The sequence below is a fragment of the Oncorhynchus gorbuscha genome, unplaced genomic scaffold (genome assembly GCF_021184085.1).
Source record: "Oncorhynchus gorbuscha isolate QuinsamMale2020 ecotype Even-year unplaced genomic scaffold, OgorEven_v1.0 Un_scaffold_1726, whole genome shotgun sequence".
Lineage (NCBI taxonomy): Eukaryota > Metazoa > Chordata > Actinopteri > Salmoniformes > Salmonidae > Oncorhynchus > Oncorhynchus gorbuscha.
Genome location: NW_025746420.1, coordinates 15,132 through 34,571, shown reverse-complemented (window position 1 = coordinate 34,571; position 19,440 = coordinate 15,132). Strand labels below are relative to the sequence as shown.

The 19,440-nt window shown below is 39.3% G+C and overlaps 1 pseudogene; it reads left to right on the top strand.

The window, feature by feature from the left end:
• The window catches only part of LOC124023929, a 42,665-nt pseudogene extending 23,225 nt beyond the window's left edge, over window positions 1-19,440 (top strand).

Here is a 19,440-nt window from a genome sequence, read left to right as displayed (position 1 = left end):
GTCATTATTTAACGTGTTTCAACTGTCATTATTTAACGTGTTTCAACTGTCATTATTTAACGTGTTTCAACTGTCATTATTTAACGTGTTTCAACTGTCATTATTTAACGTGTTTCAACTGTCATTATTTAACGTGTTTCAACTGTCATTATTTAACGTGCTTCAACTGTCATTATTTAACGTGTTGTGTTTCAACTGTCATTATTAGACGTGTTTCAACTGTCATTATTTAACGTGTTGTGTTTCAACTGTCATTATTTAACATGTTTCAACTGTCATTATTTAACGTGTTTCAACTGTCATTATTTAACGTGTTTCAACTGTCATTATTTAACGTGTTTCAACTGTCATTATTTAACGTGTTTCAACTGTCATTATTTAACGTGTTTCAACTGTCATTATTTAACGTGTTTCAACTGTCATTAATATTTTAACGACGCTTTTATCCAAAGCGACTTACAGTCATGTGTGCAACTGTGGTCATCAATTTAACTTAAAGCGCCATGCTCTACCAACTGAGCTACAGAAGGACCATCATTATTTAACGTGTTTCAACTGTCATTATTTAACGTGTTTCAACTGTCATTATTTAACGTGTTTCAACTGTCATTATTTAACGTGTTTCAACTGTCATTATTTAACGTGCTGTGTTTCAACTGTCATTATTTAACGTGTTGTGTTTCAACTGTCATTATTTAACGTGTTTCAACTGTCATTATTTAACGTGTTTCAACTGTCATTATTTAACGTGTTTCAACTGTCATTATTTAACGTGTTTCAACTGTCATTATTTAACGTGTTTCAACTGTCTTTATTTAACGTGTTTCAACTGTCATTATTTAACGTGTTTCAACTGTCATTATTTAACGTGTTTCAACTGTCATTATTTAACGTGTTTCAACTGTCATTATTTAACGTGTTTCAACTGTCATTATTTAACGTGTTTCAACTGTCATTATTTAACGTGTTTCAACTGTCATTATTTAACGTGTTTCAACTGTCATTATTTAACGTGTTTCAACTGTCATTATTTAACGTGTTTCAACTGTCATTAATATATGCCATTTAGCAGACGCTTTTATCCAAAGCGACTTACAGTCATGTGTGCATACATTCTACGTATGGGTGGTCATTACCCTTTAAAGCGCCATGCTCTACCAACTGAGCTACAGAAGGACCATCATTATTTAACGTGTTTCAACTGTCATTATTTAACGTGTTTCAACTGTCATTATTTAACGTGTTTCAACTGTCATTATTTAACGTGTTTCAACTGTCATTATTTAACGTGCTGTGTTTCAACTGTCATTATTTAACGTGTTGTGTTTCAACTGTCATTATTTAACGTGTTTCAACTGTCATTATTTAACGTGTTTCAACTGTCATTATTTAACGTGTTTCAACTGTCATTATTTAACGTGTTTCAACTGTCATTATTTAACGTGTTTCAACTGTCTTTATTTAACGTGTTTCAACTGTCATTATTTAACGTGTTTCAACTGTCATTATTTAACGTGTTTCAACTGTCATTATTTAACGTGTTTCAACTGTCATTATTTAACGTGTTTCAACTGTCATTATTTAACGTGTTTCAACTGTCATTATTTAACGTGTTTCAACTGTCATTATTTAACGTGTTTCAACTGTCATTATTTAACGTGTTTCAACTGTCATTATTTAACGTGTTTCAACTGTCATTATTTAACGTGTTTCAACTGTCATTATTTAACGTGTTGTCAACTGTCATTATTTAACGTGTTGTGTTTCAACTGTCATTATTTAACGTGTTGTGTTTCAACTGTCATTATTTAACGTGTTGTGTTTCAACTGTCATTATTTAACGTGTTTCAACTGTCATTATTTAACGTGTTTCAACTGTCATTATTTAACGTGTTTCAACTGTCATTATTTAACGTGTTTCAACTGTCATTATTTAACGTGTTTCAACTGTCATTATTTAACGTGTTGTGTTTCAACTGTCATTATTTAACGTGTTTCAACTGTCATTATTTAACGTGTTTCAACTGTCATTATTTAACGTGTTTCAACTGTCATTATTTAACGTGTTTCAACTGTCATTATTTAACGTGTTTCAACTGTCATTATTTAACGTGTTTCAACTGTCATTATTTAACGTGTTTCAACTGTCATTATTTAACGTGTTTCAACTGTCATTATTTAACGTGTTTCAACTGTCATTATTTAACGTGTTTCAACTGTCATTATTTAACGTGTTTCGTGTTTCAACTGTCATTATTTAACGTGTTTCAACTGTCATTATTTAACGTGTTTCGTGTTTCAACTGTCATTATTTAACGTGTTTCGTGTTTCAACTGTCATTATTTAACGTGCTGTGTTTCAACTGTCATTATTTAACATGTTGTGTTTAATATTATTTAACGTGCTGTGTTGATAATATATGTGTTGTGTTGATAATATATGTATTGTGTTGATAATATATGTGTTGTGTTGATAATATATGTGTTGTGTCACACAGGAAAATAAACAGACACAGCAGTGTTCCACCACCACAGAAGCCAACACCTCTCAAATCTGTCAAGGTGAGGGAGAACTGCAGAAACACTGTATACTTGTATAAGAACAGGAGTACAGCAAGTCTGAATCAAACTAAACTAAATCCATTCATATTCATATTGATTCTCTTGTAGGCAAAGTTCCACCGCTGCTTAAAACACAAGTTTGTCCAAGTCAGCGTGATCATTCTGGTAGCAACAATGGCTTTCTGGTAAGACTTCCTGTTACAACCGAGGAGCAGATGTTCATGTTACTTTCATATTGAAACTAAAAGTATGACTGCTTTGTTAGAAAATACCTCTGGATATTGAAGCACTGCAATATACAGGTAACTGCCAAAGTAAAGGAAACATGAAGTGTTTTACTAGGGGCGTTGGGTCTCCACCAGCCAGAACAGCATCAATGCACCGTGACATCGATTCTACACGTGTCTGGAACCCTATTGGAGGGATGTGACACCATTATTCCACCAGACAATTCATCATTTGGTGTTTTGTTGACTGTGGTTTCAGGCGCCGCTTCAGAATCTATAAATGTTCAATTGGGTTGAGATCTGGTGACACACACACACACACACACACACACACACCCTGGTGACAGAGTCGGCCATGGCATATGGTTTACTTTGTCTTCATGCTCATCAAACCATTCTGTGACCACTCGACCCCTGTGGATCTGGGCCTTGTCATCATCATAGCCATGGAAACCTAAATAATGGCCAAAATAATGTCCCTAAGCATGATAATATAAATAATAACCCTTAAGCATGGTAATATAAATAATAACCCTTAAGCATGATAATATAATATAAATAATAACCCTTAAGCATGATAATATAATATAAATAATAACCCTTAAGCATGATAATATAATATAAATAATAACCCTTAAGCATGATAATATAAATAATAACCCTTAAGCATGGTAATATAAATAATAACCCTTAAGCATGATAATATAATATAAATAATAACCCTTAAGCATGATAATATAATATAAATAATAACCCTTAAGCATGATAATATAAATAATAACCCTTAAGCATGATAATATAATATAAATAATAACCCTTAAGCATGATAATATAAATAATAACCCTTAAGCATGGTAATATAAATAATAACCCTTAAGCATGGTAATATAAATAATAACCCTTAAGCATGGTAATATAAATAATAACCCTTAAGCATGATAATATAATATAAATAATAACCCTTAAGCATGATAATATAATATAAATAATAACCCTTAAGCATGGTAATATAAATAATAACCCGTAAGCATGATAATATAAATAATAACCCTTAAGCATGATAATATAATATAAATAATAACCCTTAAGCATGGTAATATAAATAATAACCCTTAAGCATGATAATATAATATAAATAATAACCCTTCAGCATGGTAATATAATATAAATAATAACCCTTAAGCATGGTAATATAAATAATAACCCTTAAGCATGATAATATAATATAAATAATAACCCTTAAGCATGATAATATAATATAAATAATAACCCTTAAGCATGATAATATAAATAATAACCCTTAAGCATGATAATATAATATAAATAATAACCCTTAAGCATGATAATATAATATAAATAATAACCCTTAAGCATGATAATATAAATAATAACCCTTAAGCATGATAATATCAATAATAACCCTTAAGCATGATAATATAAATAATAACCCTTAAGCATGATAATATAATATAAATAATAACCCTTAAGCATGATAATATAATATAAATAATAACCCTTAAGCATGGTAATATAAATAATAACCCTTAAGCATGATAATATAAATAATAACCCTTAAGCATGATAATATAAATAATAACCCTTAAGCATGATAATATAAATAATAACCCTTAAGCATGGTAATATAAATAATAACCCTTAAGCATGATAATATAAATAATAACCCTTAAGCATGATAATATAATATAAATAATAACCCTTAAGCATGATAATATAATATAAATAATAACCCTTAAGCATGATAATATAATATAAATAATAACCCTTAAGCATGATAATATAATATAAATAATAACCCTTAAGCATGATAATATAAATAATAACCCTTAAGCATGATAATATAAATAATAACCCTTAAGCATGATAATATAATATAAATAATAACCCTTAAGCATGATAATATAAATAATAACCCTTAAGCATGATAATATAAATAATAACCCTTAAGCATGATAATATAATATAAATAATAACCCTTAAGCATGATAATATAAATAATAACCCTTAAGCATGATAATATAAATAATAACCCTTAAGCATGATAATATAATATAAATAATAACCCTTAAGCATGATAATATAATATAAATAATAACCCTTAAGCATGATAATATAATATAAATAATAACCCTTCAGCATGATAATATAATATAAATAATAACCCTTAAGCATGATAATATAATATAAATAATAACCCTTAAGCATGATAATATAAATAATAACCCTTAAGCATGATAATATAATATAAATAATAACCCTTAAGCATGATAATATAATATAAATAATAACCCTTAAGCATGATAATATAATATAAATAATAACCCTTAAGCATGATAATATAAATAATAACCCTTAAGCATGATAATATAATATAAATAATAACCCTTAAGCATGATAATATAATATAAATAATAACCCTTAAGCATGATAATATAATATAAATAATAACCCTTAAGCATGATAATATAAATAATAACCCTTAAGCATGATAATATAATATAAATAATAACCCTTAAGCATGATAATATAATATAAATAATAACCCTTAAGCATGATAATATAATATAAATAATAACCCTTAAGCATTATAATATAATATAAATAATAACCCTTAAGCATGATAATATAAATAATAACCCTTAAGCATGCTAATATAATATAAATAATAACCCTTAAGCATGATAATATAATATAAATAATAACCCTTAAGCATGATAATATAAATAATAACCCTTAAGCATGATAATATAAATAATAACCCTTAAGCATGATAATATAAATAATAACCCTTAAGCATGATAATATAATATAAATAATAACCCTTAAGCATGATAATATAATATAAATAATAACCCTTAAGCATGATAATATAAATAATAACCCTTAAGCATGATAATATAAATAATAACCCTTAAGCATGATAATATAATATAAATAATAACCCTTAAGCATGATAATATAATATAAATAATAACCCTTAAGCATGATAATATAATATAAATAATAACCCTTAAGCATGATAATATAAATAATAACCCTTAAGCATGATAATATAAATAATAACCCTTAAGCATGATAATATAATATAAATAATAACCCTTAAGCATGATAATATAATATAAATAATAACCCTTCAGCATGATAATATAAATAATAACCCTTAAGCATGGTAATATAAATAATAACCCTTAAGCATGATAATATAAATAATAACCCTTAAGCATGGTAATATAAATAATAACCCTTAAGCATGATAACATAAATAATAACCCTTAAGCATGATAATATAATATAAATAATAACCCTTAAGCATGATAATATAAATAATAACCCTTAAGCATGATAATATAAATAATAACCCTTAAGCATGGTAATATAAATAATAACCCTTAAGCATGATAATATTAATAATAACCCTTAAGCATGATAATATAATATAAATAATAACCCTTCAGCATGATAATATAAATAATAACCCTTCAGCATGATAATATAAATAATAACCCTTCAGCATGATAATATAAATAATAACCCTTAAGCATGATAATATAAATAATAACCCTTAAGCATGGTAATATAAATAATAACCCTTAAGCATGGTAATATAAATAATAACCCTTAAGCATGATAATATAAATAATAACCCTTAAGCATGATAATATAAATAATAACCCTTAAGCATGATAATATAAATAATAACCCTTAAGCATGATAATATAAATAATAACCCTTAAGCATGATAATATAATATAAATAATAACCCTTAAGCATGATAATATAATATAAATAATAACCCTTAAGCATGATAATATAAATAATAACCCTTAAGCATGATAATATAAATAATAACCCTTAAGCATGATAATATTAATAATAACCCTTAAGCATGGTAATATAAATAATAACCCTTAAGCATGATAATATTAATAATAACCCTTAAGCATGATAATATAATATAAATAATAACCCTTAAGCATGATAATATAATATAAATAATAACCCTTAAGCATGATAATATTAATAATAACCCTTAAGCACGGTAATATAAATAATAACCCTTAGGCATGGTAATATAAATAATAACCATTAAGCATGATAATATAAATAATAACCCTTAGACGTGGTAATATAAATAATAACCCTTAGACGTGGTAATATAAATAATAACCCTTAAGCATGATAATATAAATAATAACCCTTAAGCATGATAATATAAATAATAACCCTTAAGCATGGTAATATAAATAATAACCCTTAAGCATGATAATATAAATAATAACCCTTAAGCATGATAATAACAATAATAACCCTTAGGCATGATAATATAAATAATAACCCTTAAGCATGGTAATATAAATAATAACCCTTAAGCATGATAATATAAATAATAACCCTTAAGCATGATAATATAATATAAATAATAACCCTTAAGCATGATAATATAATATAAATAATAACCCTAATAATATAATATAAATAATAACCCTTAAGCATGATAATATAATATAAATAATAACCCTTAAGCATGATAATATAAATAATAACCCTTAAGCATGATAATATAAATAATAACCCTTAAGCATGATAATATAATATAAATAATAACCCTTCAGCATGATAATATAAATAATAACCCTTCAGCATGATAATATAAATAATAACCCTTCAGCATGATAATATAAATAATAACCCTTCAGCATGATAATATAAATAATAACCCTTAAGCATGATAATATAATATAAATAATAACCCTTAGGCATGATAATATAAATAATAACCCTTAAGCATGGTAATATAAATAATAACCCTTAAGCATGATAATATAAATAATAACCCTTAAGCATGATAATATAATATAAATAATAACCCTTAAGCATGATAATATAATATAAATAATAACCCTTAAGCATGATAATATAAATAATAACCCTTATGCATGATAATATAAATTATAACCCTTAAGCACGGTAATATAAATAATAACCCTTCAGCATGATAATATAAATAATAACCCTTAAGCATGATAATATAAATAATAACCCTTCAGCATGATAATATAAATAATAACCCTTAAGCATGATAATATAAATAATAACCCTTAAGCATGGTAATATAAATAATAACCCTTAAGCATGATAATATTAATAATAACCCTTAAGCATGATAATATAAATAATAACCCTTAAGCATGATAATATAAATAATAACCCTTAAGCATGATAATATAAATAATAACCCTTAAGCATGGTAATATAAATAATAACCCTAAGCATGATAATATTAATAATAACCCTTAAGCATGATAATATAAATAATAACCCTTAAGCATGGTAATATAATATAAATAATAACCCTTAAGCATGGTAATATAAATAATAACCCTTAAGCATGATAATATAAATAATAACCCTTAAGCATGATAATATAAATAATAACCCTTAAGCATGGTAATATAAATAATAACCCTTAAGCATGATAATATAATATAAATAATAACCCTTAAGCATGATAATATAATATAAATAATAACCCTTAAGCATGATAATATAATATAAATAATAACCCTTAAGCAGGCCAGGATGTTAATTACTTAAAAAACTCAGGAACCACACCTGTGTGGAAGCGACTGTTTTCAATATACTTTGTATCCCTCATTTACTCAAGTGTTTCCATTATTTTGGCAGTTACCTCTCCCTGAACATAATATAATGTTGAATGCATAAAGCTTTATCTATTCTGATAACTGTATCAGAGAAATGAAAATGTGAGAAAAGGTTGACTATCAGATCAGATGGGGTGGGACATGACTGTATAAAAGCATTGGAGAGTTTAGAATATAGAAGTGTACTATTCCTTTTCATAAATCGACTCTAAGTTTTGTTGTTGTTGATGTACCTGTATTGTAAGTCCCCTGGTCTGGGCCTGACCATGGTTTGTTTTTCTTATGTAATGTTTATGAATGTGTTATGAAGGGTTATGACAACCCTATGTCTCTTCCACAGTTCTATTGCCATCACAGCTCTCTACATGCTGACTCTGAGAGACGACGCCGGCATGCTGCTTCCTGGAAACAAGTAAGATACACCACTGATCTGGCGTCACCAACTACATTTGCCGCCAGCCTTTATCTGCCAAGAATACGGTGCCAAGAATACTACTGAGACTCAAACTGTATCTGTGCCAAATGATATCCAGAATGGGAATGTGAAATTCATTTCAAAGGTCATATCATGTTTTTATTTATTTGCAGCAACGAGACTACTGTGCATCCTCTCTACACCACAACAGTCAGTACTACCTTAGGTAAACAACCTCTCTACACCACAACAGTCAGTACTACCTTAGGTAAACAACCTCTCTACACCACAACAGTCAGGACTACCTTAGGTAAACAACCTCTCTACACCACAACAGTCAGGACTACCTCAGGTAAACAACAGTCAGTACTACCTCAGGTAAACAACCTCTCTACACCACAACAGTCAGTACTACCTCAGGTAAACAACCTCTCTACACCACAACAGTCAGTACTACCTCAGGTAAACAACCTCTCTACACCACAACAGTCAGTACTACCTCAGGTAAACAACCTCTCTACACCACAACAGTCAGTACTACCTCAGGTAAACAACCTCTCTACACCACAACAGTCAGAACTACCTTAGGTAAACATCCTCTCTACACCACAACAGTCAGGACTACCTTAGGTAAACAACCTCTCTACACCACAACAGTCAAGACTACCTCAGGTAAACAACAGTCAGTACTACCTCAGGTAAACAACCTCTCTACACCACAACAATCAGGACTACCTTAGGTAAACAACCTCTCTACACCACAACAGTCAGTACTACCTCAGGTAAACAACCTCTCTACACCACAACAGTCAGGACTACCTTAGGTAAACAACCTCTCTACACCACAACAGTCAAGACTACCTCAGGTAAACAACAGTCAGTACTACCTCAGGTAAACAACCTCTCTACACCACAACAATCAGGACTACCTTAGGTAAACAACCTCTCTACACCACAACAGTCAGGACTACCTGAGGTAAACAACCTCTCTACACCACAACAGTCAGGACTACCTTAGGTAAACAACCTCTCTACACCACAACAGTCAGGACTACCTTAGGTAAACAACCTCCCTACACCACAACAGTCAGGACTACCTTAGGTAAACAACCTCTCTACACCACAACAGTCAGGACTACCTTAGGTAAACAACCTCTCTACACCACAACAGTCAGGACTACCTCAGGTAAACAACCTCTCTACACCACAACAGTCAGGACTACCTTAGGTAAACAACCTCTCTACACCACAACAGTCAGGACTACCTTAGGTAAACAACCTCTCTACACCACAACAGTCAGGACTACCTCAGGTAAACAACCTCTCTACACCACAACAGTCAGTACTACCTTAGGTAAACAACAGTCAGTACTACCTTAGGTAAACAACCTCTCTACACCACAACAGTCAGTACTACCTTAGGTAAACATCCTCTCTACACCACAGCAGTCAGGACTACCTTAGGTAAACAACCTCTCTACACCACAACAGTCAGTACTACCTTAGGTAAACAACCTCTCTACACCACAACAGTCAGTACTACCTTAGGTAAACAACCTCTCTACACCACAACAGTCAGGACTACCTTAGGTAAACAACCTCTCTACACCACAACAGGCAGGACTACCTTAGGTAAACAACAGTCAGTACTACCTTAGGTAAACAACCTCTCTACACCACAGCAGTCAGTACTACCTTAGGTAAACATCCTCTCTACACCACAACAGTCAGTACTACCTTAGGTAAACATCCTCTCTACACCACAACAGTCAGTACTACCTTAGGTAAACAACCTCTCTACACCACAACAGTCAGTACTACCTTAGGTAAACAACAGTCAGTACTACCTTAGGTAAACAACCTCTCTACACCACAACAGTCATGACTACCTCAGGTAAACAACCCATAAATGCTCTTTATATAGTTCTACTTTCATCACAGTAACGTTGTGATGTCTCATCGTAGTAACGTTGTGATGTCTCATCGTAGTAACGTTGTGGTGTCTCATCGTAGTGACGTTGTGATGTCTCATCGTGGTAACGTTGTGATGTCTCATCGTAGTGACGTTGTGACGTCTCATCGTAGTAACGTTGTGGTGTCTCATCGTAGTGACGTTGTGGTGTCTCATCGTGGTGACGTTGTGGTGTCTCATCGTAGTGACGTTGTGGTGTCTCATCGTGGTGACGTTGTGGTGTCTCATCGTAGTGACGTTGTGGTGTCTCATCGTAGTGACGTTGTGACGTCTCATTGAATTCTATTGTACAAAGAGGTGGTAAAAGTATTGCTGTCTGTCATGAGTCCTTTATGTGGAAATGGACGTTTGTTTGTTTGTTTATTTATTAGTAAACCCAACAACCACCCCTGTCCCGTGGACCCCTGATGTGGACTTCTGTAGCCTGATCTACTGTGAAGAAGTGTTCTGCTGCCCCACTACAGCCTCCATGGATAATACCAGCACCATCTCTCCTGTCCTCCTCTCCTCCACTCTATCTCCCACGACCAGGCCTTCTGTAGCAGGTGAGCTGTCTACTCCCTGTATCTCCCACTACCTGGCCCTCTCTAGCAGGTGAGCTGTCTACTCCCTGTATCTCCCACTACCTGGCCCTCTCTAGCAGGTGAGCTGTCTACTCCCTGTATCTCCCACTACCTGGTCCTCTCTAGCAGGTGAGCTGTCTACTCCCTGTATCTCCCACTACCTGGTCCTCTCTAGCAGGTGAGCTGTCTACTCCCTGTATCTCCCACTACCTGGTCCTCTCTAGCAGGTGAGCTGTCTACTCCCTGTATCTCCCACTACCTGGTCCTCTCTAGCAGGTGAGCTGTCTCCTCCCTGTCTTCCCACTACCTGGCCCTCTCTAGCAGGTGAGCTGTCTACTCCCTGTATCTCCCACTACCTGGCCCTCTCTAGCAGGTGAGCTGTCTACTCCCTGTATCTCCCACTACCTGGTCCTCTCTAGCAGGTGAGCTGTCTACTCCCTGTATCTCCCACTACCTGGTCCTCTCTAGCAGGTGAGCTGTCTACTCCCTGTATCTCCCACTACCTGGCCCTCTCTAGCAGGTGAGCTGTCTACTCCCTGTATCTCCCACTACCTGGTCCTCTCTAGCAGGTGAGCTGTCTACTCCCTGTATCTCCCACTACCTGGTCCTCTCTAGCAGGTGAGCTGTCTACTCCCTGTCTTCCCACTACCTGGTCCTCTCTAGCAGGTGAGCTGTCTCCTCCCTGTATATCCCACTACCTGGCCCTCTCTAGCAGGTGAGCTGTCTCCTCCCTGTATCTCCCACTACCTGGCCCTCTCTAGCAGGTGAGCTGTCTACTCCCTGTCTTCCCACTACCTGGTCCTCTCTAGCAGGTGAGCTGTCTACTCCCTGTATCTCCCACTACCTGGTCCTCTCTAGCAGGTGAGCTGTCTCCTCCCTGTATCTCCCACTACCTGGTCCTCTCTAGCAGGTGAGCTGTCTACTCCCTGTATCTCCCACTACCTGGTCCTCTCTAGCAGGTGAGCTGTCTCCTCCCTGTATCTCCCACTACCTGGCCCTCTCTAGCAGGTGAGCTGTCTACTCCCTGTATCTCCCACTACCTGGTCCTCTCTAGCAGGTGAGCTGTCTACTCCCTGTCTTCCCACTACCTGGTCCTCTCTAGCAGGTGAGCTGTCTACTCCCTGTATCTCCCACTACCTGGCCCTCTCTAGCAGGTGAGCTGTCTCCTCCCTGTATCTCCCACTACCTGGCCCTCTCTAGCAGGTGAGCTGTCTACTCCCTGTCTTCCCACTACCTGGTCCTCTCTAGCAGGTGAGCTGTCTACTCCCTGTCTTCCCACTACCTGGTCCTCTCTAGCAGGTGAGCTGTCTCCTCCCTGTATCTCCCACTACCTGGCCCTCTCTAGCAGGTGAGCTGTCTACTCCCTGTCTTCCCACTACCTGGCCCTCTCTAGCAGGTGAGCTGTCTACTCCCTGTCTTCCCACTACCTGGTCCTCTCTAGCAGGTGAGCTGTCTACTCCCTGTCTTCCCACTACCTGGTCCTCTCTAGCAGGTGAGCTGTCTACTCCCTGTCTTCCCACTACCTGGTCCTCTCTAGCAGGTGAGCTGTCTACTCCCTGTCTTCCCACTACCTGGTCCTCTCTAGCAGGTGAGCTGTCTACTCCCTGTCTTCCCACTACCTGGCCCTCTCTAGCAGGTGAGCTGTCTACTCCCTGTATCTCCCACTACCTGGTCCTCTCTAGCAGGTGAGCTGTCTACTCCCTGTCTTCCCACTACCTGGTCCTCTCTAGCAGGTGAGCTGTCTACTCCCTGTCTTCCCACTACCTGGCCCTCTCTAGCAGGTGAGCTGTCTACTCCCTGTATCTCCCACTACCTGGTCCTCTCTAGCAGGTGAGCTGTCTCCTCCCTGTCTTCCCACTACCTGGTCCTCTCTAGCAGGTGAGCTGTCTCCTCCCTGTCTTCCCACTACCTGGTCCTCTCTAGCAGGTGAGCTGTCTACTCCCTGTCTTCCCACTACCTGGTCCTCTCTAGCAGGTGAGCTGTCTCCTCCCTGTCTTCCCACTACCTGGTCCTCTCTAGCAGGTGAGCTGTCTACTCCCTGTCTTCCCACTACCTGGTCCTCTCTAGCAGGTGAGCTGTCTACTCCCTGTATCTCCCACTACCTGGCCCTCTCTAGCAGGTGAGCTGTCTACTCCCTGTCTTCCCACTACCTGGCCCTCTCTAGCAGGTGAGCTGTCTACTCCCTGTATCTCCCACTACCTGGTCCTCTCTAGCAGGTGAGCTGTCTACTCCCTGTCTTCCCACTACCTGGTCCTCTCTAGCAGGTGAGCTGTCTACTCCCTGTATCTCCCACTACCTGGCCCTCTCTAGCAGGTGAGCTGTCTACTCCCTGTCTTCCCACTACCTGGCCCTCTCTAGCAGGTGAGCTGTCTACTCCCTGTCTTCCCACTACCTGGTCCTCTCTAGCAGGTGAGCTGTCTCCTTCCGGTCTTCCCACTACCTGGCCCTCTCTAGCAGGTGAGCTGTCTACTCCCTGTCTTCCCACTACCTGGCCCTCTCTAGCAGGTGAGCTGTCTACTCCCTGTCTTCCCACTACCTGGTCCTCTCTAGCAGGTGAGCTGTCTCCTCCCGGTCTTCATTTACCAACAGCATTCTCCACTGTATCTCTTTCTTCATGCTTGCTTATGTTGACGTAAAACCTACATGTTGCTGACCTTGAATGAGACGTAATTCTGATGCTCTATAAAGTGTTGGCATTGTGCTGCTTGTGACGGGCAGTAATCTCACTTCTTCTCGTGGTTCCAATTCTGTCTTCTCAGATAAAGGGGAAGACAAATTCAATGAAGAAATCAAAGGTGGCGGAGATTGTAAGTCAAATTCTATCACATACGTTTGAACACACATTTTAATGCTTAATCCAAATTTTCTGTTATTATTATTGTTATTTTCTGACTTTATTTCACAATACTTTAGAGTTTGACATCAGATTGTTGTTCTATTTTCAGGGACAAACACAACAATAAAGTCTTTTTTCATCAAAGAAAACGAACAGATCATTGACTCTCGGTACTGTGAGAGGGGAAGCTGCGGGTACGTAATTCAGTCCGTTTGAACTCCTGTAATAGATGTAGATTCAGGCTGCCAAACCGACGGTATACTTCACCTCTATGTTGATCTGTTTCCATTCAGGTCAGGAAACTACTCCTTCCAAATCCCTATCAGCAAGTTCGTCCCCACCAACATGCGTGTCACTGTCCAGATGAAGTGAGTGACCAGGACATGAGACATGCTTCCTCTTGTCTCCACTTTGTTTTCCACTTGAATAATTCAATAGGACTTGTCTTCCCACTGTGGTGGTGACAGGTTGGCATTGACTGTGGACTCTGGAAGGAGCAGGGGATAGTTTCTAAGAGGTTGTTTTACCTCCGGGGCTGATGATGGTCTGATTCCTCCCAGACATTCAGAGTCCATGCACGGGGGGGGGACTAGCGGGAGCTTGTGAGTCTAAGGGCTCCATTTAAGCCTTAGTGCAGTAGGTTGCGATTTAGAATATAAAGGCAATGTTTCCGGGCATTTGCGGAGACTGCAGTCACGTAGTTGCTGCGTATGTCATCTCAATGGGAAATTACCTTTAAATGTCAATCACACCATACTACCGCAGACCTTCAGCAGCTAGGGATTGAATCAAGACTTATATAATAAATATATATGATTTAGCTTTGTCTGAACATTCTAGACATTGGACCCCAGTGTACAGAAGGACAGGACTTCCTGTTCTATATGAGGAGATGAAGGCCTCTACTAAGACAGAGTTGCATGAGGCACATTCTCTCATTGTTGTTCACACTAATTACAAATGGTCACAGAGCACTTGGTACTTGCACTGTGGGTTTGTTGTAAGTACCGTAAATGACCACTAGGTGTCTCCTCTCCTCTGACGCAGTACCACAGAGCTGCTGGTTGTCCACCTGTGTCATAATGATGAGATGTTTAAATGCTCCGCCTTGATGGACCACGATCAAACCAACGAAGAATACAATTTCATAAATACACAGGTATGGCATCCACAGACAACACTATACTGTGGTTGCTCTCTGTTTGATAATTGTAAACTCTCTGGTGTTTGTGTGATAAAAAGTGAACAAAGTAAGTAAGAAAGTAAGAGAGTGTAAAGGGTGAAAGTGTTTTTCTCTTGTTCTCTCCAGGGCTACGTCCATGAATGGCCTCTGCCAGTGTCTCGATTCTACAGGAGCTCCTACCACTTCCGCTCAGCAGTGGCTGTAAGAACTAAAAGATTTCTCCAATGTGTCCTTTCCTAAAATATCAATGTCAAAACGACACTGTCCCAGTAGCCTCACAACTACTACGTGTTGTATGTTGTGGGGGGAAAACGACATGATCTGATAACCACAATCTAATAGAGTTGTTAAACATTAGTATGATAACATTAGTATGATAACCACCCCCTCCATTTACTCAACCCACCGTAATGCTCTCGTCTCCCCGTAATGCTCTCGTCTCCCCGTAATGCTCTCGTCTCCCCGTAATGCTCTCGTCTCCCCGTAATGCTCTCGTCTCCCCGTAATGCTCTCGTCTCCCCGTAATGCTCTCGTCTCCCCGTAATGCTCTCGTCTCCCCATCTCATCGTAATGCTCTCGTCTCCCCGTAATGCTCTCGTCTCATCGTAATGCTCTCGTCTCATCGTAATGCTCTCGTCTCCCCGTAATGCTCTCGTCTCCCCGTAATGCTCTCGTCTCCCCCGTAATGCTCTCGTCTCCCCGTAATGCTCTCGTCTCCCCGTAATGCTCTCGTCTCCCCGTAATGCTCTCGTCTCCCCGTAATGCTCTCGTCTCCCCGTAATGCTCTCGTCTCCCGTAATGCTCTCGTCTCCCCGTAATGCTCTCGTCTCCCCGTAATGCTCTCGTCTCCCCGTAATGCTCTCGTCTCCCCGTAATGCTCTCGTCTCCCCGTAATGCTCTCGTCTCCCCGTAATGCTCTCGTCTCCCCGTAATGCTCTCGTCTCCCCGTAATGCTCTCGTCTCCTCATCTCATCGTAATGCTCTCGTCTCCCCGTAATGCTCTCGTCTCATCGTAATGCTCTCGTCTCATCGTAATGCTCTCGTCTCCCCGTAATGCTCTCATCTCCCCGTAATGCTCTCGTCTCCCCGTAATGCTCTCGTCTCCCCGTAATGCTCTCGTCTCCCAGTAATGCTCTCGTCTCCCCGTAATGCTCTCGTCTCCCCGTAATGCTCTCGTCTCCCGTAATGCTCTCGTCTCCCCGTAATGCTCTCGTCTCCCGTAATGCTCTCGTCTCCCGTAATGCTCTCGTCTCCCCCTGATGCTCTCGTCTCCCCGTGATGCTCTCGTCTCATCGTAATGCACTCGTCTCCCGTAATGCTCTCGTCTCCCCGTAATGCTCTCGTCTCCCCGTAATGCTCTCGTCTCCCCGTAATGCTCTCGTCTCCCCGTAATGCTCTCGTCTCCCCGTCTCATCGTAATGCTCTCGTCTCCCCGTAATGCTCTCGTCTCCCCGTAATGCTCTCGTCTCCCCGTAATGCTCTCGTCTCCCCGTAATGCTCTCGTCTCCCCGTAATGCTCTCGTCTCCCCGTAATGCTCTCGTCTCCCCGTAATGCTCTCGTCTCCCCGTAATGCTCTCGTCTCCCCGTAATGCTCTCGTCTCCCCGTAATGCTCTCGTCTCCCCCTGATGCTCTCGTCTCCCCGTGATGCTCTCGTCTCATCGTAATGCTCTCGTCTCCCGTAATGCTCTCGTCTCCCCGTAATGCTCTCGTCTCCCCGTAATGCTCTCGTCTCCCCGTAATGCTCTCGTCTCCCCGTGTAATGCTCGTCTCCCGTAATGCTCTCGTCTCCCGTAATGCTCTCGTCTCCCGTAATGCTCTCGTCTCCCCGTAATGCTCTCGTCTCCCCGTAATGCTCTCGTCTCCCCTAATGCTCTCGTCTCCCCGTAATGCTCTCGTCTCCCTGTCTCATCGTAATGCTCTCGTCTCCCGTAATGCTCTCGTCTCCCGTAATGCTCTCGTCTCCCCGTAATGCTCTCGTCTCCCGTAATGCTCTCGTCTCCCCGTAATGCTCTCGTCTCCCGTAATGCTCTCGTCTCCCCGTAATGCTCTCGTCTCCCCGTAATGCTCTCGTCTCCCGTAATGCTCTCGTCTCCCGTAATGCTCTCGTCTCCCCGTAATGCTCTCGTCTCCCCGTAATGCTCTCGTCTCCCCGTAATGCTCTCGTCTCCCCGTAATGCTCTCGTCTCCCCGTAATGCTCTCGTCTCATCGTAATGCTCTCGTCTCCCCCTGATGCTCTCGTCTCCCCGTGATGCTCTCGTCTCATCGTAATGCTCTCGTCTCCCCGTAATGCTCTCGTCTCCCCGTAATGCTCTCGTCTCCCGTAATGCTCGTCTCCCCGTAATGCTCTCGTCTCCCCGTAATGCTCTCGTCTCCCCGTAATGCTCTCGTCTCCCCGTAATGCTCTCGTCTCCCCGTAATGCTCTCGTCTCATCGTAATGCTCTCGTCTCATCGTCTCCCCGTAATGCTCTCATCTCCCCGTAATGCTCTCGTCTCCCCGTAATGCTCTCGTCTCCCCGTAATGCTCTCGTCTCCCGTAATGCTCTCGTCTCCCCGTAATGCTCTCGTCTCCCCGTAATGCTCTCGTCTCCCCGTAATGCTCTCGTCTCCCCGTAATGCTCTCGTCTCCCCGTAATGCTCTCGTCTCTCCGTAATGCTCTCGTCTCCCCGTAATGCTCTCGTCTCCCCGTAATGCTCTCGTCTCCCCGTAATGCTCTCGTCTCCCCGTAATGCTCTCGTCTCCCCGTAATGCTCTCGTCTCCCCGTAATGCTCTCGTCTCCCCGTAATGCTCTCGTCTCATCGTAATGCTCTCGTCTCCCCCTGATGCTCTCGTCTCCCCGTAATGCTCTCGTCTCATCGTAATGCTCTCGTCTCCCGTAATGCTCTCGTCTCCCGTAATGCTCTCGTCTCCCCGTAATGCTCTCGTCTCCCCGTAATGCTCTCGTCTCCCCGTAATGCTCTCGTCTCCCCGTAATGCTCTCGTCTCCCCGTAATGCTCTCGTCTCATCGTAATGCTCTCGTCTCATCGTCTCCCCGTAATGCTCTCGTCTCCCCGTAATGCTCTCGTCTCACACTGGTATTGGAAACTGAACAATAGTGAAGAAGAAGAAAATTGACTACATTAAAATGGAGATGCTGCCCATGCTGGCGCAGAAGCTAAAATGGCACAGATACAGAGACGAGAACTCTATCTCTAAGGCCTATCTACCCTGTCATTGGCTAGAATGGTTCCACCTGATCTCGCCTCCTCACGCTTGCCTTCCATCTTTGAGGACTTGTACAGTATCTCCACTGTTAGAGCCGTCACTTGTCAATGTAATAGACAATGTTGGTCTATCTCCATCCAGGGCCAGGCAGACTGCAATACCGACCGTGGCTTCGTGGGGGCGCTGTTCACAGACTACCACTTCAACTTCTACCGGAGGTGTGAGTGAGGAAGAAGACCTCATACTGTAGTTCCTCTGGCAGGCCAGCCAGTGTCCAATGACATGTGTGTCGATGCTTCTCTTCGTGATGTCTGGCAACCGTAATAATTCATCCACTTTGTATTGTTTTTCTATGAAATGTCCTGATTGTTGATGAGATCGTTGTATATAATCTCTTTTACAAAGACTGTAATAAGAGAATATTTATTGAGACAGAATTACAGTAGATAAGAGTCGTATGATTCACTTCGCCTTGTGACAGTTCTTGCACTATGTGAAAAGAGATTGAATTGGAACAGACCTGAAAAGGATCATTCAGTGGAATGTAAATGCAGAATAACAGGTTATTGATTGTTCATTAAACTATACATTGATCATGTCACACTGTTGGAACACAGGAGGACAGGATGAGGCCCAAAGTAAAATAGTACTTATATCTCATACTTGACTATGTAGGTAGCTATTACATTTATTTCAGAAAGTAATTGTGTTGAATTCTGTGTTACTGCATCATTTCCTAGTAATTACCAGGTAAATACCATTGGAAACTGTAAAATAAAGTACTGAATTCTCTG